This window comes from Triturus cristatus, chromosome 3_2 (genome assembly GCF_964204655.1).
Source record: "Triturus cristatus chromosome 3_2, aTriCri1.1, whole genome shotgun sequence".
NCBI classification, from domain to species: domain Eukaryota; kingdom Metazoa; phylum Chordata; class Amphibia; order Caudata; family Salamandridae; genus Triturus; species Triturus cristatus.
Genome location: NC_140584.1, coordinates 918,125,230 through 918,143,150, shown reverse-complemented (window position 1 = coordinate 918,143,150; position 17,921 = coordinate 918,125,230). Strand labels below are relative to the sequence as shown.

The following is a 17,921-nucleotide window of genomic DNA, read 5'->3' as shown; positions in this document are numbered from 1 at the left end:
TGGGCCACTTACAAATACTATTTCAATCTTGACTCTACATAACATATCAAGACAAAGAGTTTTATAACTCTATGCCAAGCTGTCCAAGGGTTACAGGAAGATATCACAAGAGCATTTTTTCTGCCACCTGACTAAGCTCTCAGCAGATCAGTGATAGATAATTAAAACCTGACACTGCAATCTCTGCAGCTAACTAAAGTTTAATTCAGCATGATAGACTAAAGTTGAAGGCACTGGACAAACACAAGAAAGGGGAGCAGGAAAATCGCCTCTTGGGGCAGGCTAAAAGGCTATCACAATATGGTCTCAACTTTGTAATTTTTACGTAAAAACAGACCATGGCTGGAAAAACAGTCGGGCGATGCCCCAGACTCTTACAAAGCCAAGAAGAGGCAAAGGCTCTGGGTATTCACCTGGCCTGTCACCAAACTGTAAACTTCTACAATTTACGGCCTGGCGCCAGCCCACCTACCTCGTTTCATAGGTGTCGCAGCATAGTGGATATCCAAAATGGTGGCATTTGGGGTTCTAGCCATTACAGCTATAGAACTTTCAAGGCACAGGGCTTATTTTACTATTTACAACCAGCTGATATTCCGATTCTCTACATGAGGCTCTCAATCTTCCAGTATTCTAAAATACCATAGGACAACGCTACAGGGGGCTACAATGGTCATTAAATACCCTCTGTTTGAGTTATAGACTCAAGTTAAAGCTGAGCTTCTATATCGAGGGGATAGAACATTTAATCAATGTGATACCCGAGGCAGAAAGTCTATACTGATATCACAACATTCCCGTCAATGAAGTAAGAATACTCTAACTTGAACCAGGAGAACCAAAAAAATGGCACTTGCTGGAGCAGGTGGCTCGTTCTGACCATTATTCGATCGTTGCAACTCCTCTGTCCCCCAATGGATCTTGCAAAATTCCAAAGTTCGAATGCATCAAGCCCTTGATGTACTAAGGGTTGCACAGGGGCTTGTTGGGAGCTGCAAGATTTTGTGCTGAGCACGCAAGCTTTTATAATGAAAAGTAAACAGACGCAGTCCCTTACTTCTGCTTTGCACCGCACGAATAGCTGTGAAAACTTTAACAAATACCAAAGGAGTAGTTTTTCATCCTAAGCAGTCTAAGATCCACCGCAGCCTTGTAAGTTGTAAGAAGCCAGGGTGTTACGCTTCCTCTTACTCTAAACGGCCTAACTAGCATTAGCAGGTTTCTTTAAACAGTCTATTCGAAAGAGTGATAAATCTTTTGAGTAGCAGTAGTTGCCTTGCAGAAGTCTAGGCTCTACAAATAGCTCATACGCACAGTCCATTTAAAATGTACTCTTTACTATCCATGTTCGAAAAACAAAGCTTTTTTTATAAATAACATACCAAATTATCAACTGATGGTGAGAGGTGCCTTTCAAAGAGAACCTCTTGCAAAAACGACAAGTCCAAGAAAGCTCAACAGCTTCTAATAAGTATTCATATACTCAACAGTTAAGTTACAAGAAACCAAAGAAATCAAAAAAGAAATGACAAACTAAACAAGAAATTAGAAACTGATAGACTTTCTTACACCCAAAAATAAAAGCTAACCACTCAGTTTGTGTTCTCTTTCTCCAATCCTCCTGAAAGGAACAGGAACGATCATCAATAGCAAACAGCAGCTACATGAATGCAACACTGTTCACTCACTTCACGCCCAAAAGAGAAAACTACAATTCTTCCTCGTGGTTAGCGAAGACCAGACACTTTCAAACACATTTCCTCAGTTAAAAACTATAGAAATGATCCCTGAAAGTATAGTCTTAACAAAATTCTTTATAGCTCACACAGACAGAAAGGGTGGAAACCCTTCCTACTTACAGTAAGACAAGGTTCGGCATCATCAACGGAAATAAAAACATATAAATATAAACATATTTTTTACTCCACAAGATAATATTCCACAGATGCACACGCATACGCCTTTATTTACATTAAAGCCTACTCAATAGATCCTGGTGAGACACTGCTTTATAAATTTACATATTTTAAATCAGCAACCAATCAAATTCAGCCTGCCTGTTCCTGACCCAATGCTGTACCACAGGGAGAGTTGGAAAATTCTTCAAAAAACTGCAGGTTCCACAAGATCATACAGATGATTTTTAATCCAAATAGTTGGTCCAGATTAGCATCTGTCAAACAGCCAAAAGAGTGACACTGATCACTAGCGAGAAGGGACCTGCTAAGGTTGCAAGCGTGGAAACAAACGTTGTAGCATTCAAGCTACCTTTAAATTTTGAACAGTTGCACCACAGATCAAATGTACCGCAACATCTTTGATTAGTTTCCCCAAACAAACTAAGGGGCATATCAGCAACAACCGGCGATAATTATCGCTAAGCGCACTTAGCGCTAGGATAATTATCGCCGGCTAGCGTGGATTATTATCGCTGAGATAACGTGCTATTAGCAACGCTTATCTCAAAAACGATAAAAATCCTAACGCTAACTGCCTAACGTGAGATTATCGCTGGAAACCCAGCGATAATGTCACGAAGTGTGGCGTTAGCTTGCTGATAGGGACTCACAAACTTAGCCATGATATCCACCTTACATAGGATACCATGGCTAAGTCAGTCCTGAAGCAGGCGTAAGGAAAGTAGCAATAACAGGGGTTATCGCTACTTTTCCTGCCGCTATGCTTCATAGCGTGGGCCTTGATGATAGGAGAAATGTCACTTAGCGACATTTCTCCTGTCATGTCAGGTCAGGTACGCCCACTTTGCATCTCATTAGAGATGCAAAGCTGGGCGTTAGGAATCCCGACGCTAATGCAAGGTTTCACGCGTTAGCGTGACCTTGCTAATTAGGCGATCATTTTTTATCACCAGCTTGATGATATGCCCCTAACTGTTCCCCAGTTCACATGTAAGACTCTAAGCAGACGATGAACTTCGACGGGGGTCCAGACTTAGTGAAAAACCTCTTGCAGCACATACGGGAGATAACGGAACCTATCACTTTCAGAAGAGCCCTGAATGCCTGGCTATCTAAGAAAGCGTTCACATGAACAACTTGTACTACCACCCAGCTTGAATTCATGCAGCTTTTCAAAGCTAAAAGACCTTTAGGTGTCTCAGCACTACAGAAGTATCCAAAATATAGTTTATGTTTTGTGTACAGAAGACTTTTTACACTGGGAAGTGAATACTTGCCAGAAACGTTTTGTATCTAATGTTCATTAGAACAGGAATTGAACTTTTCAGTATATAATTCCGTTTTACAGCATATCCTCAAATGAAGAAAGGAACGGCCATCAACAGTAGACAGTTGTTTCAAAAATTAAACTCTGCCTGTGCCCTTCCTTTTTAGATCAGAACTTATCTGCAACACCTTTGGGCCACTTACAAATACTATTTCAATCTTGATTCTACATAACATATCAAGACAAAGAGTTTTATAACTCTATTCCAAGCTGTCCAAGGGTTACAGGAAGATATCACAAGAGCATTTTTTCTGCCACCTGGCTAAGCTCTCAGCAGATCAGTGATAGATAATTAAAACCTGACGCTGCAATCTATGCAGCTAACTAAAGTTTAATTCAGCATGATAGACTAAAGTTGAAGGCACTGGACAAACACAAGAAAGGGGACCAGGAAAATCGCCTCTTGGGGCAGGCTAAAAGGCTATCACAATATGGTCTCAACTTTGTAATTTTTACGTAAAAACAGACCATGGCTGGAAAAGCAGTCGGGCGATGCCCCAGACTCTTACAAAGCCAAGAAGAGGCAAAGGCTCTGGGTATTCACCTGGCCTGTCACCAAACTGTAAACTTCTACAATTTACGGCCTGGCGCCAGCCCACCTACCTCGTTTCATAGGTGTCGCAGCAAAGTGGATATCCAAAATGGTGGCATTTGGGGTTCTAGCCATTACAGCTATAGAACTTTCAAGGCACAGGGCTTATTTTACTATTTACAACCAGCTGATATTCCGATTCTCTACATGAGGCTCTCAATCTTCCAGTGTTCTAAAATAACATAGGACAACGCTACAGGGGGCTACAATGGTCATTAAATACCCTCTGTTTGAGTTATAGACTCAAGTTAAAGCTGAGCTTCTATATCGAGGGGATAGAACATTTAATCAATGTGATACCCGAGGCAGAAAGTCTATACTGATATCACAACATTCCCGTCAATGAAGTAAGAATACTCTAACTTGAACCAGGAGAACCAAAAAAATGGCACTTGCTGGAGCAGGTGGCTCGTTCTGACCATTATTCGATCGTTGCAACTCCTCTGTCCCCCAATGGATCTTGCAAAATTCCAAAGTTCGAATGCATCAAGCCCTTGATGTACTAAGGGTTGCACAGGGGCTTGTTGGGAGCTGCAAGATTTTCTGCTGAGCACGCAAGCTGCACCGCACGAATAGCTGTGAAAACTTTAACAAATACCAAAGGAGTAGTTTTTCATCCTAAGCAGTCTAAGATCCACCGCAGCCTTGTAAGTTGTAAGAAGCCAGGGTGTTACGCTTCCTCTTACTCTAAACGGCCTAACTAGCATTAGCAGGTTTCTTTAAACAGTCTATTCGAAAGAGTGATAAATCTTTTGAGTAGCAGTAGTTGCCTTGCAGAAGTCTAGGCTCTACAAATAGCTCATACGCACAGTCCATTTAAAATGTACTCTTTACTATCCATGTTCGAAAAACAAAGCTTTTTTTATAAATAACATACCAAATTATCAACTGATGGTGAGAGGTGCCTTTCAAAGAGAACCTCTTGCAAAAACCACAAGTCCAAGAAAGCTCAACAGCTTCTAATAAGTATTCATATACTTAACAGTTAAGTTACAAGAAACCAAAGAAATCAAAATAGAAATGACAAACTAAACAAGAAATTAGAAACTGATAGACTTTCTTACACCCAAAAATAAAAGCTAACCACTCAGTTTGTGTTCTCTTTCTCCAATCCTCCTGAAAGGAACAGGAACGATCATCAATAGCAAACAGCAGCTACATGAATGCAACACTGTTCACTCACTTCACGCCCAAAAGAGAAAACTACAATTCTTCCTCGTGGTTAGCGAAGACCAGACACTTTCAAACACATTTCCTCAGTTAAAAACTATAGAAATGATCCCTGAAAGTATAGTCTTAACAAAATTCTTTATAGCTCACACAGACAGAAAGGGTGGAAACCCTTCCTACTTACAGTAAGACAAGGTTCGGCATCATCAACGGAAATAAAAACATATAAATATAAACATATTTTTTACTCCACAAGATAATATTCCACAGATGCACACGCATACGCCTTTATTTACATTAAAGCCTACTCAATAGATCCTGGTGAGACACTGCTTTATAAATTTACATATTTTAAATCAGCAACCAATCAAATTCAGCCTGCCTGTTCCTGACCCAATGCTGTACCACAGGGAGAGTTGGAAAATTCTTCAAAAAACTGCAGGTTCCACAAGATCATACAGATGATTTTTAATCCAAATAGTTGGTCCAGATTAGCATCTGTCAAACAGCCAAAAGAGTGACACTGATCACTAGCGAGAAGGGACCTGCTAAGGTTGCAAGCGTGGAAACAAACGTTGTAGCATTCAAGCTACCTTTAAATTTTGAACAGTTGCACCACAGATCAAATGTACGGCAACATCTTTGATTAGTTTCCCCAAACAAACTAAGGGGCATATCAGCAACAACCGGCGATAATTATCGCTAAGCGCACTTAGCGCTAGGATAATTATCGCCGGCTAGCGTGGATTATTATCGCTGAGATAACGTGCTATTAGCAACGCTTATCTCAAAAACGATAAAAATCCTAACGCTAACTGCCTAACGTGAGATAATCGCTGGAAACCCAGCGATAATGTCACGAAGTGTGGCGTTAGCTTGCTGATAGGGACTCACAAACTTAGCCATGATATCCACCTTACATAGGATACCATGGCTAAGTCAGTCCTGAAGCAGGCGTAAGGAAAGTAGCAATAACAGGGGTTATCGCTACTTTTCCTGCCGCTATGCTTCATAGCGTGGGCCTTGATGATAGGAGAAATGTCGCTTAGCGACATTTCTCCTGTCATGTCAGGTCAGGTACGCCCACTTTGCATCTCATTAGAGATGCAAAGCTGGGCGTTAGGAATCCCGACGCTAATGCAAGGTTTCACGCGTTAGCGTGACCTTGCTAATTAGGCGATCATTTTTTATCACCAGCTTGCTGATATGCCCCTAACTGTTCCCCAGTTCACATGTAAGACTCTAAGCTGACGATGAACTTCGACGGGGGTCCAGACTTAGTGAAAAACCTCTTGCAGCACATACGGGAGATAACGGAACCTATCACTTTCAGAAGAGCCCTGAATGCCTGGCTATCTAAGAAAGCGTTCACATGAACAACTTGTACTACCACCCAGCTTGAATTCATGCAGCTTTTCAAAGCTAAAAGACCTTTAGGTGTCTCAGCACTACAGAAGTATCCAAAATATAGTTTATGTTTTGTGTACAGAAGACTTTTTACACTGGGAAGTGAATACTTGCCAGAAACGTTTTGTATCTAATATTGATTAGAACAGGAATTGAACTTTTCAGTATATAATTCCGTTTTACAGCATATCCTCAAATGAAGAAAGGAACGGCCATCAACAGTAGACAGTTGTTTCAAAAATTAAACTCTGCCTGTGCCCTTCCTTTTTAGATCAGAACTTCTCTGCAACACCTTTGGGCCACTTACAAATACTATTTCAATCTTGATTCTACATAACATATCAAGACAAAGAGTTTTATAACTCTGTGCCAAGCTGTCCAAGGGTTACAGGAAGATATCACAAGAGCATTTTTTCTGCCACCTGGCTAAGCTCTCAGCAGATCAGTGATAGATAATTAAAACCTGACGCTGCAATCTATGCAGCTAACTAAAGTTTAATTCAGCATGATAGACTAAAGTTGAAGGCACTGGACAAACACAAGAAAGGGGACCAGGAAAATCGCCTCTTGGGGCAGGCTAAAAGGCTATCACAATATGGTCTCAACTTTGTAATTTTTACGTAAAAACAGACCATGGCTGGAAAAGCAGTCGGGCGATGCCCCAGACTCTTACAAAGCCAAGAAGAGGCAAAGGCTCTGGGTATTCACCTGGCCTGTCACCAAACTGTAAACTTCTACAATTTACGGCCTGGCGCCAGCCCACCTACCTCGTTTCATAGGTGTCGCAGCATAGTGGATATCCAAAATGGTGGCATTTGGGGTTCTAGCCATTACAGCTATAGAACTTTCAAGGCACAGGGCTTATTTTACTATTTACAACCAGCTGATATTCCGATTCTCTACATGAGGCTCTCAATCTTCCAGTGTTCTAAAATACCATAGGACAACGCTACAGGGGGCTACAATGGTCATTAAATACCCTCTGTTTGAGTTATAGACTCAAGTTAAAGCTGAGCTTCTATATCGAGGGGATAGAACATTTAATCAATGTCATACCCGAGGCAGAAAGTCTATACTGATATCACAACATTCCCGTCAATGAAGTAAGAATACTCTAACTTGAACCAGGAGAACCAAAAAAATGGCACTTGCTGGAGCAGGTGGCTCGTTCTGACCATTATTCGATCGTTGCAACTCCTCTGTCCCCTAATGGATCTTGCAAAATTCCAAAGTTCGAATGCATCAAGCCCTTGATGTACTAAGGGTTGCACAGGGGCTTGTTGGGAGCTGCAAGATTTTGTGCTGAGCACGCAAGCTTTTATAATGAAAAGTAAACAGACGCAGTCCCTTACTTCTGCTTTGCACCGCACGAATTCCTGTGAAAACTTTAACAAATACCAAAGGAGTAGTTTTTCATCCTTAGCAGTCTAAGATCCACCGCAGCCTTGTAAGTTGTAAGAAGCCAGGGTGTTACGCTTCCTCTTACTCTAAACGGCCTAACTAGCATTAGCAGGTTTCTTTAAACAGTCTATTCGAAAGAGTGATAAATCGTTTGAATAGCAGTAGTTGCCTTGCAGAAGTCTAGGCTCTACAAATAGCTCATACGCACAGTCCATTTAAAATGTACTCTTTACTATCCATGTTCGAAACACAAAGCTTTTTTTTATAAATAACATACCAAATTATAAACTGATGGTGAGAGGTGCCTTTCAAAGAGAACCTCTTGCAAAAACCACAAGTCCAAGAAAGCTCAACAGCTTCTAATAAGTATTCATATACTCAACAGTTAAGTTACAAGAAACCAAAGAAATCAAAAAAGAAATGACAAACTAAAAAAGAAATTAGAAACTGATAGACTTTCTTACACCCAAAAATAAAAGCTAACCACTCAGTTTGTGTTCTCTTCCTCCAATCCTCCTGAAAGGAACAGGAACGATCATCAATAGCAAACAGCAGCTACATGAATGCAACACTGTTCACTCACTTCACGCCCAAAAGAAAAAACTACAATTCTTCCTCGTGGTTAGCGAAGACAAGACACTTTCAAACACATTTCTTCAGTTAAAAACTATAGAAATGATCCCTGAAAGTATAGTCTTAACAAAATTCTTTATAGCTCACACAGACAGAAAGGGTGGAAACCCTTCCTACTTACAGTAAGACAAGGTTCGGCATCATCAACGGAAATAAAAACATATAAATATAAACATATTTTTTACTCCACAAGATAATATTCCACAGATGCACACGCATACGCCTTTATTTACATTAAAGCCTACTCAATAGATCCTGGTGAGACACTGCTTTATAAATTTGCATATTTTAAATCAGCAACCAATCAAATTCAGCCTGCCTGTTCCTGACCCAATGCTGTACCACAGGGAGAGTTGGAAAATTCTTCAAAAAACTGCAGGTTCCACAAGATCATACAGATGATTTTTAATCCAAATAGTTGGTCCAGATTAGCATCTGTCAAACAGCCAAAAGAGTGACACTGATCACTAGCGAGAAGGGACCTGCTAAGGTTGCAAGCGTGGAAACAAACGTTGTAGCATTCAAGCTACCTTTAAATTTTGAACAGTTGCACCACAGATCAAATGTACGGCAACATCTTTGATTAGTTTCCCCAAACAAACTAAGGGGCAATATCAGCAACAACCGGCGATAATTATCGCTAAGCGCACTTAGCGCTAGGATAATTATCGCCGGCTAGCGTGGATTATTATCGCTGAGATAACGTGCTATTAGCAACGCTTATCTCAAAAACGATAAAAATCCTAACGCTAACTGCCTAACGTGAGATTATCGCTGGAAACCCAGCGATAATGTCACGAAGTGTGGCGTTAGCTTGCTGATAGGGACTCACAAACTTAGCCATGATATCCACCTTACATAGGATACCATGGCTAAGTCAGTCCTGAAGCAGGCGTAAGGAAAGTAGCAATAACAGGGGTTATCGCTACTTTTCCTGCCGCTATGCTTCATAGCGTGGGCCTTGATGATAGGAGAAATGTCGCTTAGCGACATTTCTCCTGTCATGTCAGGTCAGGTACGCCCACTTTGCATCTCATTAGAGATGCAAAGCTGGGCGTTAGGAATCCCGACGCTAATGCAAGGTTTCACGCGTTAGCGTGACCTTGCTAATTAGGCGATCATTTTTTATCACCAGCTTGATGATATGCCCCTAACTGTTCCCCAGTTCACATGTAAGACTCTAAGCAGACGATGAACTTCGACGGGGGTCCAGACTTAGTGAAAAACCTCTTGCAGCACATACGGGAGATAACGGAACCTATCACTTTCAGAAGAGCCCTGAATGCCTGGCTATCTAAGAAAGCGTTCACATGAACAACTTGTACTACCACCCAGCTTGAATTCATGCAGCTTTTCAAAGCTAAAAGACCTTTAGGTGTCTCAGCACTACAGAAGTATCCAAAATATAGTTTATGTTTTGTGTACAGAAGACTTTTTACACTGGGAAGTGAATACTTGCCAGAAACGTTTTGTATCTAATATTGATTAGAACAGGAATTGAACTTTTCAGTATATAATTCCGTTTTACAGCATATCCTCAAATGAAGAAAGGAACGGCCATCAACAGTAGACAGTTGTTTCAAAAATTAAACTCTGCCTGTGCCCTTCCTTTTTAGATCAGAACTTATCTGCAACACCTTTGGGCCACTTACAAATACTATTTCAATCTTGACTCTACATAACATATCAAGACAAAGAGTTTTATAACTCTATGCCAAGCTGTCCAAGGGTTACAGGAAGATATCACAAGAGCATTTTTTCTGCCACCTGACTAAGCTCTCAGCAGATCAGTGATAGATAATTAAAACCTGACACTGCAATCTCTGCAGCTAACTAAAGTTTAATTCAGCATGATAGACTAAAGTTGAAGGCACTGGACAAACACAAGAAAGGGGAGCAGGAAAATCGCCTCTTGGGGCAGGCTAAAAGGCTATCACAATATGGTCTCAACTTTGTAATTTTTACGTAAAAACAGACCATGGCTGGAAAAACAGTCGGGCGATGCCCCAGACTCTTACAAAGCCAAGAAGAGGCAAAGGCTCTGGGTATTCACCTGGCCTGTCACCAAACTGTAAACTTCTACAATTTACGGCCTGGCGCCAGCCCACCTACCTCGTTTCATAGGTGTCGCAGCATAGTGGATATCCAAAATGGTGGCATTTGGGGTTCTAGCCATTACAGCTATAGAACTTTCAAGGCACAGGGCTTATTTTACTATTTACAACCAGCTGATATTCCGATTCTCTACATGAGGCTCTCAATCTTCCAGTATTCTAAAATACCATAGGACAACGCTACAGGGGGCTACAATGGTCATTAAATACCCTCTGTTTGAGTTATAGACTCAAGTTAAAGCTGAGCTTCTATATCGAGGGGATAGAACATTTAATCAATGTGATACCCGAGGCAGAAAGTCTATACTGATATCACAACATTCCCGTCAATGAAGTAAGAATACTCTAACTTGAACCAGGAGAACCAAAAAAATGGCACTTGCTGGAGCAGGTGGCTCGTTCTGACCATTATTCGATCGTTGCAACTCCTCTGTCCCCCAATGGATCTTGCAAAATTCCAAAGTTCGAATGCATCAAGCCCTTGATGTACTAAGGGTTGCACAGGGGCTTGTTGGGAGCTGCAAGATTTTGTGCTGAGCACGCAAGCTTTTATAATGAAAAGTAAACAGACGCAGTCCCTTACTTCTGCTTTGCACCGCACGAATAGCTGTGAAAACTTTAACAAATACCAAAGGAGTAGTTTTTCATCCTAAGCAGTCTAAGATCCACCGCAGCCTTGTAAGTTGTAAGAAGCCAGGGTGTTACGCTTCCTCTTACTCTAAACGGCCTAACTAGCATTAGCAGGTTTCTTTAAACAGTCTATTCGAAAGAGTGATAAATCTTTTGAGTAGCAGTAGTTGCCTTGCAGAAGTCTAGGCTCTACAAATAGCTCATACGCACAGTCCATTTAAAATGTACTCTTTACTATCCATGTTCGAAAAACAAAGCTTTTTTTATAAATAACATACCAAATTATCAACTGATGGTGAGAGGTGCCTTTCAAAGAGAACCTCTTGCAAAAACGACAAGTCCAAGAAAGCTCAACAGCTTCTAATAAGTATTCATATACTCAACAGTTAAGTTACAAGAAACCAAAGAAATCAAAAAAGAAATGACAAACTAAACAAGAAATTAGAAACTGATAGACTTTCTTACACCCAAAAATAAAAGCTAACCACTCAGTTTGTGTTCTCTTTCTCCAATCCTCCTGAAAGGAACAGGAACGATCATCAATAGCAAACAGCAGCTACATGAATGCAACACTGTTCACTCACTTCACGCCCAAAAGAGAAAACTACAATTCTTCCTCGTGGTTAGCGAAGACCAGACACTTTCAAACACATTTCCTCAGTTAAAAACTATAGAAATGATCCCTGAAAGTATAGTCTTAACAAAATTCTTTATAGCTCACACAGACAGAAAGGGTGGAAACCCTTCCTACTTACAGTAAGACAAGGTTCGGCATCATCAACGGAAATAAAAACATATAAATATAAACATATTTTTTACTCCACAAGATAATATTCCACAGATGCACACGCATACGCCTTTATTTACATTAAAGCCTACTCAATAGATCCTGGTGAGACACTGCTTTATAAATTTACATATTTTAAATCAGCAACCAATCAAATTCAGCCTGCCTGTTCCTGACCCAATGCTGTACCACAGGGAGAGTTGGAAAATTCTTCAAAAAACTGCAGGTTCCACAAGATCATACAGATGATTTTTAATCCAAATAGTTGGTCCAGATTAGCATCTGTCAAACAGCCAAAAGAGTGACACTGATCACTAGCGAGAAGGGACCTGCTAAGGTTGCAAGCGTGGAAACAAACGTTGTAGCATTCAAGCTACCTTTAAATTTTGAACAGTTGCACCACAGATCAAATGTACCGCAACATCTTTGATTAGTTTCCCCAAACAAACTAAGGGGCATATCAGCAACAACCGGCGATAATTATCGCTAAGCGCACTTAGCGCTAGGATAATTATCGCCGGCTAGCGTGGATTATTATCGCTGAGATAACGTGCTATTAGCAACGCTTATCTCAAAAACGATAAAAATCCTAACGCTAACTGCCTAACGTGAGATTATCGCTGGAAACCCAGCGATAATGTCACGAAGTGTGGCGTTAGCTTGCTGATAGGGACTCACAAACTTAGCCATGATATCCACCTTACATAGGATACCATGGCTAAGTCAGTCCTGAAGCAGGCGTAAGGAAAGTAGCAATAACAGGGGTTATCGCTACTTTTCCTGCCGCTATGCTTCATAGCGTGGGCCTTGATGATAGGAGAAATGTCACTTAGCGACATTTCTCCTGTCATGTCAGGTCAGGTACGCCCACTTTGCATCTCATTAGAGATGCAAAGCTGGGCGTTAGGAATCCCGACGCTAATGCAAGGTTTCACGCGTTAGCGTGACCTTGCTAATTAGGCGATCATTTTTTATCACCAGCTTGATGATATGCCCCTAACTGTTCCCCAGTTCACATGTAAGACTCTAAGCAGACGATGAACTTCGACGGGGGTCCAGACTTAGTGAAAAACCTCTTGCAGCACATACGGGAGATAACGGAACCTATCACTTTCAGAAGAGCCCTGAATGCCTGGCTATCTAAGAAAGCGTTCACATGAACAACTTGTACTACCACCCAGCTTGAATTCATGCAGCTTTTCAAAGCTAAAAGACCTTTAGGTGTCTCAGCACTACAGAAGTATCCAAAATATAGTTTATGTTTTGTGTACAGAAGACTTTTTACACTGGGAAGTGAATACTTGCCAGAAACGTTTTGTATCTAATGTTCATTAGAACAGGAATTGAACTTTTCAGTATATAATTCCGTTTTACAGCATATCCTCAAATGAAGAAAGGAACGGCCATCAACAGTAGACAGTTGTTTCAAAAATTAAACTCTGCCTGTGCCCTTCCTTTTTAGATCAGAACTTATCTGCAACACCTTTGGGCCACTTACAAATACTATTTCAATCTTGATTCTACATAACATATCAAGACAAAGAGTTTTATAACTCTATTCCAAGCTGTCCAAGGGTTACAGGAAGATATCACAAGAGCATTTTTTCTGCCACCTGGCTAAGCTCTCAGCAGATCAGTGATAGATAATTAAAACCTGACGCTGCAATCTATGCAGCTAACTAAAGTTTAATTCAGCATGATAGACTAAAGTTGAAGGCACTGGACAAACACAAGAAAGGGGACCAGGAAAATCGCCTCTTGGGGCAGGCTAAAAGGCTATCACAATATGGTCTCAACTTTGTAATTTTTACGTAAAAACAGACCATGGCTGGAAAAGCAGTCGGGCGATGCCCCAGACTCTTACAAAGCCAAGAAGAGGCAAAGGCTCTGGGTATTCACCTGGCCTGTCACCAAACTGTAAACTTCTACAATTTACGGCCTGGCGCCAGCCCACCTACCTCGTTTCATAGGTGTCGCAGCAAAGTGGATATCCAAAATGGTGGCATTTGGGGTTCTAGCCATTACAGCTATAGAACTTTCAAGGCACAGGGCTTATTTTACTATTTACAACCAGCTGATATTCCGATTCTCTACATGAGGCTCTCAATCTTCCAGTGTTCTAAAATAACATAGGACAACGCTACAGGGGGCTACAATGGTCATTAAATACCCTCTGTTTGAGTTATAGACTCAAGTTAAAGCTGAGCTTCTATATCGAGGGGATAGAACATTTAATCAATGTGATACCCGAGGCAGAAAGTCTATACTGATATCACAACATTCCCGTCAATGAAGTAAGAATACTCTAACTTGAACCAGGAGAACCAAAAAAATGGCACTTGCTGGAGCAGGTGGCTCGTTCTGACCATTATTCGATCGTTGCAACTCCTCTGTCCCCCAATGGATCTTGCAAAATTCCAAAGTTCGAATGCATCAAGCCCTTGATGTACTAAGGGTTGCACAGGGGCTTGTTGGGAGCTGCAAGATTTTGTGCTGAGCACGCAAGCTTTTATAATGAAAAGTAAACAGACGCAGTCCCTTACTTCTGCTTTGCACCGCACGAATTCCTGTGAAAACTTTAACAAATACCAAAGGAGTAGTTTTTCATCCTTAGCAGTCTAAGATCCACCGCAGCCTTGTAAGTTGTAAGAAGCCTGGGTGTTACGCTTCCTCTTACTCTAAACGGCCTAACTAGCATTAGCAGGTTTCTTTAAACAGTCTATTCGAAAGAGTGATAAATCTTTTGAGTAGCAGTAGTTGCCTTGCAGAAGTCTAGGCTCTACAAATAGCTCATACGCACAGTCCATTTAAAATGTACTCTTTACTATCCATGTTCGAAAAACAAAGCTTTTTTTATAAATAACATACCAAATTATCAACTGATGGTGAGAGGTGCCTTTCAAAGAGAACCTCTTGCAAAAACCACAAGTCCAAGAAAGCTCAACAGCTTCTAATAAGTATTCATATACTCAACAGTTAAGTTACAAGAAACCAAAGAAATCAAAAAAGAAATGACAAACTAAACAAGAAATTAGAAACTGATAGACTTTCTTACACCCAAAAATAAAAGCTAACCACTCAGTTTGTGTTCTCTTTCTCCAATCCTCCTGAAAGGAACAGGAACGATCATCAATAGCAAACAGCAGCTACATGAATGCAACACTGTTCACTCACTTCACGCCCAAAAGAGAAAACTACAATTCTTCCTCGTGGTTAGCGAAGACCAGACACTTTCAAACACATTTCCTCAGTTAAAAACTATAGAAATGATCCCTGAAAGTATAGTCTTAACAAAATTCTTTATAGCTCACACAGACAGAAAGGGTGGAAACCCTTCCTACTTACAGTAAGACAAGGTTCGGCATCATCAACGGAAATAAAAACATATAAATATAAACATATTTTTTACTCCACAAGATAATATTCCACAGATGCACACGCATACGCCTTTATTTACATTAAAGCCTACTCAATAGATCCTGGTGAGACACTGCTCTATAAATTTACATATTTTAAATCAGCAACCAATCAAATTCAGCCTGCCTGTTCCTGACCCAATGCTGTACCACAGGGAGAGTTGGAAAATTCTTCAAAAAACTGCAGGTTCCACAAGATCATACAGATGATTTTTAATCCAAATAGTTGGTCCAGATTAGCATCTGTCAAACAGCCAAAAGAGTGACACTGATCACTAGCGAGAAGGGACCTGCTAAGGTTGCAAGCGTGGAAACAAACGTTGTAGCATTCAAGCTACCTTTAAATTTTGAACAGTTGCACCACAGATCAAATGTACGGCAACATCTTTGATTAGTTTCCCCAAACAAACTAAGGGGCATATCAGCAACAACCGGCGATAATTATCGCTAAGCGCACTTAGCGCTAGGATAATTATCGCCGGCTAGCGTGGATTATTATCGCTGAGATAACGTGCTATTAGCAACGCTTATCTCAAAAACGATAAAAATCCTAACGCTAACTGCCTAACGTGAGATTATCGCTGGAAACCCAGCGATAATGTCACGAAGTGTGGCGTTAGCTTGCTGATAGGGACTCACAAACTTAGCCATGATATCCACCTTACATAGGATACCATGGCTAAGTCAGTCCTGAAGCAGGCGTAAGGAAAGTAGCAATAACAGGGGTTATCGCTACTTTTCCTGCCGCTATGCTTCATAGCGTGGGCCTTGATGATAGGAGAAATGTCGCTTAGCGACATTTCTCCTGTCATGTCAGGTCAGGTACGCCCACTTTGCATCTCATTAGAGATGCAAAGCTGGGCGTTAGGAATCCCGACGCTAATGCAAGGTTTCACGCGTTAGCGTGACCTTGCTAATTAGGCGATCATTTTTTATCACCAGCTTGATGATATGCCCCTAACTGTTCCCCAGTTCACATGTAAGACTCTAAGCAGACGATGAACTTCGACGGGGGTCCAGACTTAGTGAAAAACCTCTTGCAGCACATACGGGAGATAACGGAACCTATCACTTTCAGAAGAGCCCTGAATGCCTGGCTATCTAAGAAAGCGTTCACATGAACAACTTGTACTACCACCCAGCTTGAATTCATGCAGCTTTTCAAAGCTAAAAGACCTTTAGGTGTCTCAGCACTACAGAAGTATCCAAAATATAGTTTATGTTTTGTGTACAGAAGACTTTTTACACTGGGAAGTGAATACTTGCCAGAAACGTTTTGTATCTAATATTGATTAGAACAGGAATTGAACTTTTCAGTATATAATTCCGTTTTACAGCATATCCTCAAATGAAGAAAGGAACGGCCATCAACAGTAGACAGTTGTTTCAAAAATTAAACTCTGCCTGTGCCCTTCCTTTTTAGATCAGAACTTATCTGCAACACCTTTGGGCCACTTACAAATACTATTTCAATCTTGACTCTACATAACATATCAAGACAAAGAGTTTTATAACTCTATGCCAAGCTGTCCAAGGGTTACAGGAAGATATCACAAGAGCATTTTTTCTGCCACCTGACTAAGCTCTCAGCAGATCAGTGATAGATAATTAAAACCTGACACTGCAATCTCTGCAGCTAACTAAAGTTTAATTCAGCATGATAGACTAAAGTTGAAGGCACTGGACAAACACAAGAAAGGGGAGCAGGAAAATCGCCTCTTGGGGCAGGCTAAAAGGCTATCACAATATGGTCTCAACTTTGTAATTTTTACGTAAAAACAGACCATGGCTGGAAAAACAGTCGGGCGATGCCCCAGACTCTTACAAAGCCAAGAAGAGGCAAAGGCTCTGGGTATTCACCTGGCCTGTCACCAAACTGTAAACTTCTACAATTTACGGCCTGGCGCCAGCCCACCTACCTCGTTTCATAGGTGTCGCAGCATAGTGGATATCCAAAATGGTGGCATTTGGGGTTCTAGCCATTACAGCTATAGAACTTTCAAGGCACAGGGCTTATTTTACTATTTACAACCAGCTGATATTCCGATTCTCTACATGAGGCTCTCAATCTTCCAGTATTCTAAAATACCATAGGACAACGCTACAGGGGGCTACAATGGTCATTAAATACCCTCTGTTTGAGTTATAGACTCAAGTTAAAGCTGAGCTTCTATATCGAGGGGATAGAACATTTAATCAATGTGATACCCGAGGCAGAAAGTCTATACTGATATCACAACATTCCCGTCAATGAAGTAAGAATACTCTAACTTGAACCAGGAGAACCAAAAAAATGGCACTTGCTGGAGCAGGTGGCTCGTTCTGACCATTATTCGATCGTTGCAACTCCTCTGTCCCCCAATGGATCTTGCAAAATTCCAAAGTTCGAATGCATCAAGCCCTTGATGTACTAAGGGTTGCACAGGGGCTTGTTGGGAGCTGCAAGATTTTGTGCTGAGCACGCAAGCTTTTATAATGAAAAGTAAACAGACGCAGTCCCTTACTTCTGCTTTGCACCGCACGAA

General features: G+C 41.0%; 5 non-coding genes across 5 annotated transcripts; all 5 read right to left on the bottom strand.

Moving 5' to 3' along the window:
- Positions 1-1,587: 1,587 nt before the first annotated feature.
- LOC146858627 (small nucleolar RNA U3) lies at positions 1,588-1,803 on the bottom strand. The gene has a single exon (XR_014980569.1). It is a non-coding gene; the product is annotated as a small nucleolar RNA U3 (small nucleolar RNA).
- Positions 1,804-4,920: 3,117 nt separating this feature from the next.
- Positions 4,921-5,136, bottom strand: LOC146858626 (small nucleolar RNA U3). Its single transcript, XR_014980568.1, has one exon. It is a non-coding gene; the product is annotated as a small nucleolar RNA U3 (small nucleolar RNA).
- A 3,162-nt stretch (positions 5,137-8,298) lies between these two features.
- LOC146858625 (small nucleolar RNA U3) lies at positions 8,299-8,514 on the bottom strand. The gene has a single exon (XR_014980524.1). It is a non-coding gene; the product is annotated as a small nucleolar RNA U3 (small nucleolar RNA).
- Positions 8,515-11,676: 3,162 nt separating this feature from the next.
- LOC146858624 (small nucleolar RNA U3) lies at positions 11,677-11,892 on the bottom strand. Its single transcript, XR_014980567.1, has one exon. It is a non-coding gene; the product is annotated as a small nucleolar RNA U3 (small nucleolar RNA).
- A 3,161-nt stretch (positions 11,893-15,053) lies between these two features.
- On the bottom strand, positions 15,054-15,269 carry LOC146858623 (small nucleolar RNA U3). Its single transcript, XR_014980565.1, has one exon. It is a non-coding gene; the product is annotated as a small nucleolar RNA U3 (small nucleolar RNA).
- Between the last annotated feature and the right edge of the window lie 2,652 nt (positions 15,270-17,921).